The following is a 13743-nucleotide window of genomic DNA, read 5'->3' as shown; positions in this document are numbered from 1 at the left end:
TTCAAAATAGTCTGAAAAAATGTGGGCACATTTAGATACAAATGGTGTTCTGTGACTCACTACAAAGGTAATTATTTTGGTACTCCATTCTGAACAGTGGTGGGTGTCACTGTGTGTTTGATGTGCTCCCGGTAAATCCCATGCCCAAAGGCAGTACATCCAGGAATGACACTGTCATGTCAGAACCACTGATTGGCTTGCATTTTGAATTCATTCCCAGAAGTACTGCAAGGATTGACAATGCAGTATGGCTGTCTAACACCACTGCGGGTATACACATGTTTTGATGCGTGTTGGGATTAGCCACAGCTTGTAGATTTTCTAGTTCTTGTACACTTTCAATTGGATGGTGCTTCATCTCCCATATCATCATTCCACTTTCCATTTTATATATATATAAATGCTGCATGTTAATCTGCTGGAAAATTAGGTGTGATAAAATCACACTAACAACCACATGAACACAGCCATGTAGTGTGGTGAAGTTCTGCATAGTTTGCCAGACTTTAGATTTAACTTAAGTGTTTTCTGAGTGAAGCATCTTCTGACTGAGTCAGGAAAGAAGAAGAAAATATTTTTAAAAAGATTAGTCTGAAATAATGTAATTTCAGTCCACTTGATTCTATTTCTAGGGCTATTGACAGAGCAAATAACTTTGTATCGATATGTTGCTTTTTGTATTTTTCTTTCAAAAATAACTAAATGCAAAATCTTGAAATGAAGACATTAAATTCTATTTACTATACATTTAACTTTGTGGAAATTCATGAACATAGTGAATGAGCGGAGGGATAGCTCAGTGGTTTGAGCATTGGCCTGCTAAACTCAGATTTGTGAGTTCAATCCTTGAGGGGGCCGCTTAGGGATCTGGGGCAAAAATCAGTACTTGGTCCTGCTAGTGAAGGCAGGGGCCTTGACTCAATGACCTTTCAAGGTCCCTTCCAGTTCTAGGAGATAGGATATCTCCAATTTTTTTATTTTTTAAATCAGTGTTATTTGGGTATGCATCTGCACAGAGTAACTGCAGAAAGTCATACAGCGTGAATTCATGTAATCTCAACACACCTCCTAATGTGTTATGCATGCTCCTGTCTTTCCGATGTAAATCAGTCTAATAATCTCATTTAAAGAGCATCATTATTTAGGGGTGCAATTGGTCAAGGTAAGGTAATTCTTTGTTGCCATACAGCGAAAAAGCGATTCAAGAGTAAAACATGACATGCTTGTATTTGGCCAACTTTGTTTGCCCAACCACAGAGGTAACTATTATATTATTATAATAAATGTAACAAACTCATTTGTGAATTGATTATGCCGATTAATTTGCTGCTGTAAATATATAAAGTCAATTATATCCCTTTTTATACTTTTTAATGCACTTCTATCATTGCTCATTGACTTTCTATGGGAATTTGTACACTACCCGCTGGATCAGCGGGCAGTGATCAATCCAGCGGGGGTTGATTTATCACGTCTAATCTAGACACCGCAATGAGTAGGTCTAAGTACATAGCCTTCAGCTATGTGAATAACATCGGTGAAGTTGCATAACTTAGATTGATCCCCCTCCCCCGGTGTAGACCAGGCCTAAAATTCATATCCCATGTAATTTCTGGGTGTGATACCTTTTCAGAGCACAGCTGAGCTATATTCTATTGGTGCCTCGGATAGGGTTTTCAGATCCTACACTAAGGCCAAGGGAAGGGCTGGAGCAGTATTGAGCCTGGAAGACTCTGCCCTCAGGCATCTTGGCTGAGGGTTAGATTAGATGACCCTTGCAGTCCATTCTAATCCTATGGTTCTATGATTCTACTGGCCAGCATGCTCCTAGGGAAAGAACCGATATAAAAGAAGCTCCGGAAGCCCCAGGCAGGAGGGAGACAAGAGGGAAGCCATTTCCTGAAGAAGCACCATTTTGCAACAGCAGAAGAATAAACCTCTACTGAGAGGGGTCTGGGTGTGAGTCTTCCCCCCTTGACACTACCCAAGAGGGAGGTAGAACCAGGGGCAAGGGCTGACCTTAGCCTGTGGGAGTTCAAGGCAAGGACTTTAATTCAACTACTTGTACTCCATTCCCCACTTCCTATGACCATAACTGGGACTTCCATGTGCCTAGTGATCCCTGGTTGCTGCCACAGCCTTTTGGGACTATTGGAAGATAGTTTAATTTAGAACTGCCCTCAGAATACTCTAACTTACCCCTGGGAACCAAACCAGTTGGCAGGCACCTTTGCCCACCCCTCCCTGAGTTGTGTCACGCACTCCTTGGCCTTGGTGGAGAATCTGGAACTGTATATTTATACAGACATGCACAACACATTTTATATTCTCTTGCGCTAAGTGGGAGGATAATAGAGAAATAATACTGCAACAGCGAAAGCTTACTATGTATTGATTGAGTGCTACCAATGTGCTCAGTGTTATACGGACATCCAAGATTATATAGTCAATCTCACAAGGAACTTGCTATCTATTCAGACACTGCATCTACTGCTTTTTAGAGACATGAACAAAGGTCAAGTTCCTACTTGAACTATTTTATATTCTGTCTGCAAGTATCTGAAAACATTCTAAAAACAAGAGGGATGTCAGACATGCATAAGAGCGTCTATATCTGCACTAAGTGCTTTATCTGGCTATTTACAAAGCATTTTCCTCTTCCTCGATGCAATCATTTGTGACATTTCAGTGCAGAGTGAATAGTAACAAAATTTAGGCAAAGCTTCGTGCACATCCTTCAGCAGTCAGAAATAAAACCTCTAAAGAAAAGTGCTGAAAGTTAATGTGAACTCAATTTGCAAGGCATGAAAGGCTCTATCTTGTAGCCCCAAATCCGTGAAATACTGTTTATATCAAGTAGGAGACATTTTGGTTTCAGATCCCAATATTCATCCCATGTTAACTGTGCTTTCTATAAAATTGTAACAATGGCCTAAGGGAATTCTAATTGTATTTTCAGCAATGTAGATAAATTAACAGATTGGCCAGAAAGAGGTTATTTCATGCACTAGGAATTTGATAAATATGGAAATCATTTTATATTATCCTAGGAACTCTTAATATTTGGGTCTTTCATGCAAAGAGTATCTGTGAAATTGGATGGCAACTTTTCTTGGTTCCAGAAATTGCAATTTTTCCCAGTTAAAGCACATCCAGTATTGAGAACAGGCACCAATGCATAGGAAAGTCAGGAATGGATTACAACATACAGGGATAATCCATAACATTACTGTTTTCCAAGTACTGATGCATGTACTCAGGTACTCTCATTTATCAAACACAGTCGGTTCCAAATACTCACTTGCCTTTAAATATTGGATTCATGTTCAGTTTTGGAGAGTAACAAGGCAGGGTTTTTTATGCATTCCCTACCACCAAAGTCAGTGTGGTAAGTACACTGTAATTACAATGTGAATGAAAAATAACTTTGGTTGTAGCTAGTCTGGGTTACAAGGTCTAATATGCCCACTTGGTTTGTAACAGTGCACATGGTAATATTAACAAGAATGGAAATTTTCTTTCCCAATCATTTTCATTCTTCTGGCAGCGTCTTCCACAATTGGGCTATTCCCCTCCTATCTGCAGCTTCTGGACTCAATCCAAAGCAGTGTAAAAAAATAATTAATGGCAAGATTATTAGTAACAGCAAGGTTATTATTGAACCACCACATACAAGCACCCTCCTGCCAAAGGAGGCTTCTGTGAAAGACAGAAGACAGCGTCTAATAAAGGTGTTAGCCAAAATCCGTGTCACTGCTCTGCAGTTTTCTTCAGTGAAACAACATGCTCTTTCAGCCCACGGTGTTGCCATAGATCTTGTGGCATGGATCTTGATTCCTTCTGGATGCTTTGAATGCCTCAACAATATGTAGTCCAATCCATCTGGCTAACATACTCTAAGTCCTTGACACCTTGGGTGAAAGGAAATGAACAGAGAGCCTGATCTCTTTGTGAATTCTGGACACTTGATATAAACCTTTGGTACTTATCTGACAGCCAAGGTGTGCCATATCTTCCCATTGAGTTGCTGTGACTTTGGACAGACTGAAAGATGGACAATCTGCTGTTAGGCATGAAAAGGATAGTTTACTTTAGGCAGGAACATTTCTGCACCACCTTGACATCATTGAACATACAGTAAGGTTCCTGCATGGATAAGGTTGTGGACATGATGGTGACCAGAAAACAGGTTTTGACAGAGAGGTAAAATTCTGATACAAATGTCAGAGGTTCAAAGGGATGGATGATTGGGACTTTCAACACAGTGGTAGGTCCCACTTAGGGAAAATTGGTCTGACTGCTCTGAGGGACCAAAGGATCCCCCAGGGAGCCAAAGAATCCTGCAAACAGCACAATAATGAGGATTGACACCTGGAGTACTGGATCAGAGGGGTAGCCGTGTTAGTCTGAATCTGTAAAAGCAGCAGAGAGTCCTGTGGCACCTTATAGACTGAAGTTAGTCTATAAGGTGCCACAGGACTCTCTGCTGCTTTTACCTGGAGTACTGTGGTGTTTGGCTCTGGATCTCCTACAAATGCACAGATTCATGACAAACACCAAGAAACATTTCAGGATTCCTTCAATTATTCATCTGGGTGCGGCAGTAGACATGTCAGCAGTGGAGATCTACCCATCATTCAACAGATTCCACAAGATTCAGGACCTGATATCCATGCTAGTCAAGAGCAGGAGCCCAACAGTTCAGTGCCTTCAACTACTGGGCCTCCTGTTCTCATGCTGAGGGATCACTCCATGGATGAGATCACAGATCAGATGTCTCAGGTCTAACTGCTGAAAGTATGGGGCCATGGTCTGGCATGGATGCAAGATCGGTACTGGTCCCAGACCAAGTCATTGACTTCCTGAGATGGTAGACAGTCCCGGGCAATGTCCACAGGTGTTTGTCATGAATCTGTGCTCTTGCAGGAGATTCAGAGCCTGGATCATGGCACTGTGTACAGTGGTCTGGGTAGGAGTCTGATTTAGATGCCTTCCAGAAAGTGGAATAGGTGAATTTTCTGGGATCTGGATATCGAATATCATCAACATCTTTGTAAATACCCTGGGGCTATGGGAGACTGAATGGCACTGTTAGCAATCCATGCCATAAGCAAATCTCAGTAGGTTGTCTTGGTTGGGGCACACTGGAATGCGGAGGTATGGGTGATGTGCGTCTTGGTGCCAACCGGCAGAGGGCACAGGGGTGCGTAAGGGTTACTGGGATCCCCTGGATCTGATATCTTCATATTAGTTCACCCAAGGGTGTCATGTAAAGTCTTTACTGAAAGCCTGTATTCTTCTTCTCATCATAAACATTGTACAATGTATGTACAGGTAATAATAAGTTACGTATCTGTATTGGAAACAATGTTCTTAAAGCTTTGAAATTAAAGCAGGTCACCACAAGGTGACCAGCCTTGGACAGATTCTGGTCTGCCTAGGAATAGGAAATGCTTCTCACTCTTTGTATCAAGTGTGTATTGTGCAATTGTGTGTCTCACAATATAAGCCTATCTGGGGCAGAGCCAGCTGCTAATTAAAAGGTTGCAAGGTGAACAAGCAAGGGATCCCAGAGGGAACAACAATTGACAGTGGTGCTCTGATTATGAATAAAGCGCAAAGGACTGATTTGATATATCTGAGCTTGCAAAGAGACACAGGGGCTCTTTAAACTGAGGAGTCAAGCATGACATATGCGATGACTGCAAGCTCACAGCCAAGCTTGGCTGCAAGACACTGGAAGGCTTTTGGGGTGAGCTTTTGCGCTATATGCCATAACAATGTCATGAAAGCACATTGTGATTTTAATTTACATGTAACCATTTGTTTCCACTATTTCCATTTGCTTCTTCTTGAATATCTATTTGTTAAATAAACTTCTTGTTCTTACTATAAACATAGCTAAATGCTGTGTATTGAGTGGCGTGATGATCCCGCGGCTCATCTGGTAAGCTGGTGTGAACTATTCCTTTGGGAGTAGTGGATCTGTGAATTCTGTGAGTGCCAGTGGATCAGGGCCTGAATGCTCCAGAAGGGATGCCCAGTGGGTTCAGGGGTTGGAGTATGCCTATCATTAGCCTGAAAAGAGTAAGACCTCTGGTGACCTGGAAGGTTGCCAGAGACTGGTGGTGTTGGGGAACTGACCCACAGCAGGCGCACTCCTATGTCCAGGTGATGGGAGATCTTGTTCTTGACCAGTTTGCCCCAGTAGGGTTGCTGGTGATGGGAGAGTGGATGAAGAAGGGATGGGGTGGAGCCCTTGTGCATCAGGAACACTCCCTCAAGCTATCTCTTGCACCTGTTTTTCTGTGGTGGATGCAAACCATTAATCTGAAAAGTGGGAAATCCTGCCTCTTGATCTCAGGTCTGGGTGGAACCCATTCATTGTCATAATGAGCCCTTGGATGTTGTGGAAGCATCTCTATGTTATCCACCCATTCCTTTGTTCCAAGGTTTTCCCTTTCCTCATCTGTTATCTTATCTCTAATACCTCTGTGAGGAAGAAGGATGAAAGGTATTTCTATCTGACAGTGAGTTTTTAATCCCTTATTAGAGAACTAAATGGAGAGGGGAAAGACCGTTTGTTTAAGTTTGGCAGAGTTTCCAGCCACTATCTTATCCAGCTTTCCCCAAAGAAGAGAGCCTATGAATTTAGAGGCACACAGGACTCATCTGTAGTGAGTATGTATCCTCACAGATGAAGTCATGTGTGTCTCCTGACCACTGAGCTGGATGCCATGGCCAGGGCAGAAAACCTCATTAAAGCATCTGTCACAAATGCTGGTTCTAGGGAGATTTCTTATGTATAGCCTTAAAGACATATTGGTCTCTGCATTCTTTGCTCTTGCAGCTTGTAGAATCTGAGAATATGCCCATTAATGTGTTTACCCTTGTCAGGAAATTTCCACTCCTCCCTGATTACCTTCTCAAAGGATGCATGTAGGGGAATCACTGGCTCAGGCTAGGATTTGGAAGGGAGACATTTGCTCTGAGATTTGTCATTGAGGACTTGCTCGGGTTGGATCTGGCTCATGGATACAACCTTTTTTAAATATGGTTTCAAACTTCTTGAAGGGAGTAAAACCTTTGTTAAATTTTGTCTGTGTCCTGCTCAAAACCAGTTGTTTGCTCTCCTGCCACAGAAGAGGAAAAGGAGGGGGGCTGAGTCAAAGGACAAATACCTTTTAGAGGGGTTGGTTTGTTTGTTTATTTTTTCTGACCCTTTTTGTTTAGTTTTTGTTTGGCATGCCTTGCAGGCCTTGCAGCTTAGCTATGCCCTGGGTGCATGTATTTGGGGTTAGCTTTGCTTGGGCCTTGAGCCTTCTAGAAATTTCTCCCTTGGAGTCCTCCCTTCTAGGCTCTCACTCCCAAGGTTGGGAGGTGGAGACTAACTGCCAGCATTTTCTGATTCAAGCTGGGGACAGGGCCGGCTCCAGGCCACAGTGTGCCAAGCGTGTGCTTGGGGCGGCACGTCGCAGGGGGCGCTCTGCCGGTTGCTGGGAGGGCGGCAGGCGGCTCCGGTGGAGCTGCTGCAGGCGTGGCTGCAGACGATCCACTGGTCCCGCGGCTCTGGTGGACCTCCCGCAGACATGCCTGCGGCAGCTCCACCAGAGCCGCAGGACCATCGGACCCTCCGCAGAAATGCCTGCAGCAGGTCCACCGGAGCCACAGGACCAGCTGACCATCCGCAGAAACACCTGCGGGAGGTCCACCAGAGCCACAGACCGGCGAGCGGCAGAGCACCCCCCGCGGTGTGCCACCGTGCTTGGGGTGGCGAAATTGCTAGAGCCGGCCCTGGCTGGGGAAAAGGGCAGAGCTGATCGTGAGCACTGATTCTCTTCCCAGGGCATTTAGGACCCGTTTCAGGATGCAGGGTGGGACCAGGAGTCTTGCTAGGGTCTTAGCCTTGTGGTCCTGAATTGCTCCATGCCCTAGCAATGTGAGAGGAGGAAGGCTAACTGGCAGGACCTAATTTGCCCTCTGTAGAGCCTGTTAAAGCTACCTTGCAGATGGAGCACCTTTTAGACCTAGCTCAGTTCTTGCATGGCTGCTCTGCCATCTCTTAAAGGGGGCAGAGAGCTTGGCAGGGAGGCACTGCAGAAGGTATTCTGGGTGGCTTCAGCCACATGCTGTTAAATCCCTGGTCTAGGAGGAGGAGAGAACAAAGGCGAGGAGGCAAATGATAGGACAGCAGGGCCGGCTCTAGATTTTTTGCCGCTCCAAGCAAAAAAAAATGGCTTCCCCTCCCCAGTCCTGAGCTCCCCCCATCACCAGTGCCCTCCCCCACCCCCTGCTGCCCCAGCACTGGGCTCCCCCTCAAACCTGGGATCCGCTGCCAGCACGTGGCAGCCGAGCCCTGGTCCAGCTGCGACTCTGTCCTCATGCGGGTGGAGCTGCTGGGTGGCATGGAGCGGGAGTACTTCCAGGTGACGGTGTGGCTGCAAGGCGGCGCAGAGAACACAGTCCCCCTCCCTGGGCTTCGCGGTACTCCTGGTGGCCGAGGTGGATCAGTTCATGCTCACTGCCCTCACCCCCGACATGCTGGCGGCCGAGGACCTGGAAAGCCCCCCGGACCTGCTGCTCTTCAGCCTCACGGTGCCCTGGCCCAGCCATGGCGGGCAGGAAGGTGAGGATCTCCGGCTGCGGGGCTACCTGCTCAGCACCAACGAGCCCAGCTGGCTGCTCACTGCCTCATACACTCTGGGAGCCGCAGCCCGGGCTCATCTCCAAGGGATCCCACTTCCCTCCCTCTCCGGCTCCTCACACACTCTGGGCGGGGCCGCCCAGAGGATTCAGGGGGCCTGGGGCAAAGCAATTTCGGGGGCCCCTTCCATAAAAAAAAGTTGCAATACTATAAGTAACATGTATTTGGAAATGTAAAAAAATAACTAGTGAAATACATTTCAAAAATTAATTTGTAAAAAATTTGAAAATACATACCAAATAACATTATTTAAAAACATTAAATGCCTTTTACTGGTAATGTATACATTATGCAGTACATAATGGCTGTTAGTACTGGGTGGATGTGTAATGGTTGGTTGCCAATGGACTGTCACTGCCCTGGAGGTGGTGCTGCTGTTGCCCAGGCATGGGTGGGGAGCTGGGGCTCTGGGTTGGAGGGTGTGCCCGGCACACAGGGGCTGGCTCAGGGCTGTGGGGAGAGGCGTGGGGGGTTCTCTGCTCAAGCAGGGCTGGGCTCAGGAGTGGCGCTCGGGCTGTTGAGGGGGATGGGGTTGGCGGGAGTGCCCGGCTCAGACGGGGCTGGGCTGGGGGTCAGGGCTGGCGGGTCGTGGGGGTGCGGTGCCCCGCGCCTCAAAGGGGCTGCGCTCGGGCTGTGGGTCGGGGATGGTATCGGGGGTGCCGCGGTGCCTGGCTCAGAAAGGCGGCTGGGGCTCGGACGCTGGCCGGTCACGGGATGGGGTCGGGGGCGTGCCTAGGCTCAGAGGGGCTGCGGCCTGCGGAGGTCAGGCGATGGGGTCGGGAGGTGGTGTGCCCGACTAGAGGCGGCTGCCGCTCCGCGGGCTGGGGTTCAGGATTGGGGCTCGGAGGGTGGAGGTGTCCCAGCTCAGAGGGGTGGGCTTGGAGTGCGCGGTCAGGGATTGCCGGGTCCCGCGCCGTGCCCGGCGCCTCATAGGGGCTGGGGCTGGGAGGTCAAGGGATGGGTCGGGGGCTGGGGTGCCCGGCTCAGGAGGGGACTTGCCGCTCGGTGGTCAGGAATGGGGTCGGACGGTGGGGGTGCCGGCTCAGGGGACTGCGCTCGGAGCTGGGGGTCAGGGATGGGGTCGGGACAGGGGGGGTACCACTGGCTCAGAGGGGCTGGGCTCGGAGCGGGGGTCGGGATGGGGTGGGGCGTACCCGGCTCAGAGGGGCTGGCTGGGGGTCAGGAGATTGGGGTTCGGGGGGTGGGTGCCCGGCCTCAGAGGGGCTACGCCCGCTCGGGGCTGGAGGTCAGAAATGGGGTCGGGAGGGGGGCCGATTATTAACTGCCGCTGGGTGCCCGGTTTCCAGAGGGGCTTGGGTCGGAGCTGGGGGTCAGGATGGGGTCGGGGGTGTGCCCGGCTCAGAGGTCTGGCTCGGAGCTTAGGGGTCAGGGATGGGTCGTCGTGGGGGGGTGCCCGGCTCAGAGGGGCTGGGCTCGGAGCTGGGGGTCAGGGATGGGGTCGGGGGGTGCCCGGCTCAGAGGGGCTGCGCTCAGGGCTGGGGGTCAGGGCTGGGGTCAGGAGGGGGGGTGCCCGGCTCAGAGGGGCTGGGCTCGGAGCTGGGGGTCAGGGCTGGGGTGGGGGGGTGCCCGGCTCCGGCCCTGCCCCTTACCATCTCTCCCGGACGGCGCTGCAGCGGCTGGAGTCTTCAGCGCGGCCTGAGTTCCCGTCGCTCGGCTGCAGCACGCAGCCCCACCCCCTCACCAGCTGAGACACCGGGGGATGGGGGAAGACTGAGGCGGGGGGAGCCTCCGACATACTCGTGGGGGCCCCTGCGGGGCCCGGGGAAAATTGCCCCACATGCTCCCACCCCGGGTGGCCCTGACTCTGGAAGCCCTTCTTGCCGCTGCCGCATCCCGGGCTCAGCTCCAGGGGACCCCGCCTCCGTCCCCGGCTTCTCTGCGGCGGCGGCGAGAGGGGCTCTAGCAATGTGTGAAGAGCCGGGGAGGGAGGAGGGGTCCTGCTGCCGCTCTGAGTCTCCCCAGGGCGGCGCGGCGTTTCCCCGAGTGGGCTGTGCAGGGCGCCGCCGGGCTGGGCAAGGGTGCGCGGATCCCGGCTCCCGCGCTGACAGGGCGAGTGGCTGCGCCAGGGCCAGCTCCCGGCAATGGCACCCCAAGCAAAAAAATAAAAACAAAAAAAAGGAGGGCGGAGTGCAGCCCCTTAGAAAGTGCCGCCCCAAGCACATGCTTGGAGGGCTGGTGCCTAGAGCCAGTCCTGTAGGCCAAGAGCAAAGAAAACTGCCTCTGCTGCCATAGAAGCAGAAGATGTGGCAGCAGGCCAGAGGGGGGCATGCCTAGCATAGGCTATGCTATAGCTTTGAAGTGCTTCTGGAAGCTGCAGACAGTAGGGGACTAGCCCATACCTAGCATCTCCCACAGTTGTGCTGGGCTGCAGAAGACGTAGATGTTAAAAAGTATTTGTCTATAGTAGCGTTTACTGCCTAAACTAAGGCTGTGGCTACACTGGCAGTTTTGCAGCGCTGGTAGTTACAGCTGTGTTTGTACAGCTGTGTACAGCCAGCGCTGCAGTGTGTCCACACTTGCACCAGTTGCAGCGCTGTTGTGAGTGGTGCATCGTGGGCAGCTATCCCACAGAGCACCTCGTCCCATTTTGTCGTTGTGGGAAGGGGACGGAAGGGTGCGGGTCATTCCGCTTCCTGTTCCAACGACCCGTGCTGCCAGGGAATCGGACCCCGCGCCTAAGAGGGCCCGCACCGTTAGGCCTTTTTAATTGTTTTTTTTTTAAACTTACCCCGTCCCGGCTGTGTTGCTCTCCTGCTCCTTGAAGGAAGCGCGGCGGAGCGCGGTATGCCGCTCTCCCAAGCTGAGCTCCAAGCCGGCGGCGGGGCTGTGCGCGCTCCGCCGGCTCCAAGCCATGAGAGTGGGGCGGCGGGCTTCTGCGGCATCTTCAGCAGAGCGAGTCGCGGAGCTTGCCGCGCTTCTGACCAGGGCTCAGCGGAGAGGAGTCGCGGGCTCCTTGCCGCGCTCTGACCGGGTCTCAGGAGAGAGCGGAGTCGCGGGGCTGTCCTGCCGAATCTGGCCCAGATGCGGTCGGGGCGCCGCTCAGCAAAAGGGGCGCCCCGCTCTCCCGCTGAGCTCGGCGGAACGCCGCACAGCCCCGCTCTCCCGCTGAGCTCTGGGCCCTTTAATAGCCCCCCCTGGCCCTGGGGCGTGAGGGGTCATTTATAGATCCTGGGCTCCAGCTGCCTCTGCCACCCGTCCTTCAAATAGCCGCGGAGCCACCACCTCCCTCTTGCATTCTCCAGCGTCCCCATGGACCTGCTCACACAGTCCGGCCCCTCTCCTGCTGCGCCAGCTCTTGCCCCCGTAGCCACAGCAACCTGCCAAAGAGCCCTGGTCTGTCTCCAGCCAACCCTCCACACACCCCTGCATCCCTGGGCCCAAGCAGCCAGCCCCCCACACACTGCTGCCGCGCACCAGCTCGCACACTGCCCAGCCCGCACCCTGACCGTTCCAGTACCCCTGCTGCACCCACTTGACCTAAGCACGCACACCTTGCCCACCAACCACATCCCTTTGCCTGTCCAGCGCAGACCCTACATCCAGTCAGCCCCCTGCCCTGCCTTCAGCCAGCCCCATGTCCAGCTCGCCCTAGCAGTTTCCAGGCCTTACCTGCGGGAGCACTGGAACCAACACGTGTGCACGACCCCAGAGTGGCGGGGACCCACACAGTGAACGGCGTTCATATAACAATCAACAGCATATATTGATGCAATGTATTAATTATTTTACTTCATAGAGTTATGGAACGTAAATAATACATGACGAAATGAGAGGCTTTTTTATTCCCCTTTTTTTAAGTATCCCTGCCGATCGGGCTTCTCTGGCAGCCTTCTCCTTATACTTGGCAGCCGTAGTCATAGTTCTTCTGGTTGTCCTATACGTCCGTCCGATTTGCAAAACTGTTCTTATCTTTCTGTGCAACTACAGACTTCTAATCTCTGTTCTCCAACATCTCTTCCGAGTCTTCCTTGGTTTTTGTTCTAGGCATGCAGTCTTTCCAAGTCTGCAGGCCTGTGGAGGCAGTATTCAAGTTCCACTTTACAAAAAAAACAGAGAGATAAACTGTTCAATACAGGCCTGCATGTTTTTATAGCGATTTTGTCACATTTACAATTTAGCATAGCACAGAGAGGCCGCAGCTGAGATAGAGGTGGTGAAGTTTCCCCACTGCGGCTCACAGTGGGGAGAGGGGCTGCACGGCTCCTCGGAGGAGGTGGTGGGGTTGCTTCACTGGGAAGCCATGGGTTTCTCTGTGACTTGTGAAAGCAAGGCAGCTACAGGGCAATAAACACTGAACCCTTACACCACGATCTGCCACAGCAGCTTCTTCAGAGCCGTCTTGCACATGCCGCTCACCTGGAGGTGGATGGGGTGGGGTGGCTCTCCTCGTCGGAAGCCATGGGGTTGTGGCTTGTGGAAAGCAACGGCAGTACAGGAAATCAATGCTATTCCACATCTAGCTGCTTGCAGGCACCATAGCCCCCTGCTCCCCAACATTTGCACCTTATTAATAAAGCTTCTTACAGAACAGCTCTCTGCTGGTTCTCACTTACGCATCCAGCAGCTGCGACTGGCAGCTTCTTCCTGGCTGGAAAACTGCTCCTGCTCGATAATCTGGAGTCCTCAACACCTCAGTACTCCCTCTCCTCTTCCAGGCTCAGACTCGGCATGGAGTGTGAACGCTAGACCGAGAGCTAAAAAGAGCTGCGCATACTCCTAATACCTGGAGGCATTACGAGCGCTGGTAGATGCCACCTGTGACCGCCTGATCACCAGCGCTGGTCTCGCTACGACTAGAGCGGGACCAGGTACAGCCAGCGCTGCAACAGGAGTGACAGCGCTGGCTGAGCTTTTATGTAGACACCTGCTAAGTTGCAGCGCTGTAACGCCTCTCCACCAGCGCTGCACTTGCAGTGTAGCCATGGTAAGATTTAGAGTTAAGCGAAAATCCTGACTACCAGACTCCAAATAAGCACAGCTCTAGACTGACGGACCGGTCTCACAATAGAACAGAGGCT

The sequence above is a fragment of the Chelonoidis abingdonii genome, chromosome 10 (assembly GCF_003597395.2).
Source record: "Chelonoidis abingdonii isolate Lonesome George chromosome 10, CheloAbing_2.0, whole genome shotgun sequence".
NCBI classification, from domain to species: Eukaryota; Metazoa; Chordata; order Testudines; family Testudinidae; genus Chelonoidis; species Chelonoidis abingdonii.
The sequence above is the reverse complement of the archived record's forward strand: the minus strand, read 5'-3'. Positions refer to the sequence as shown.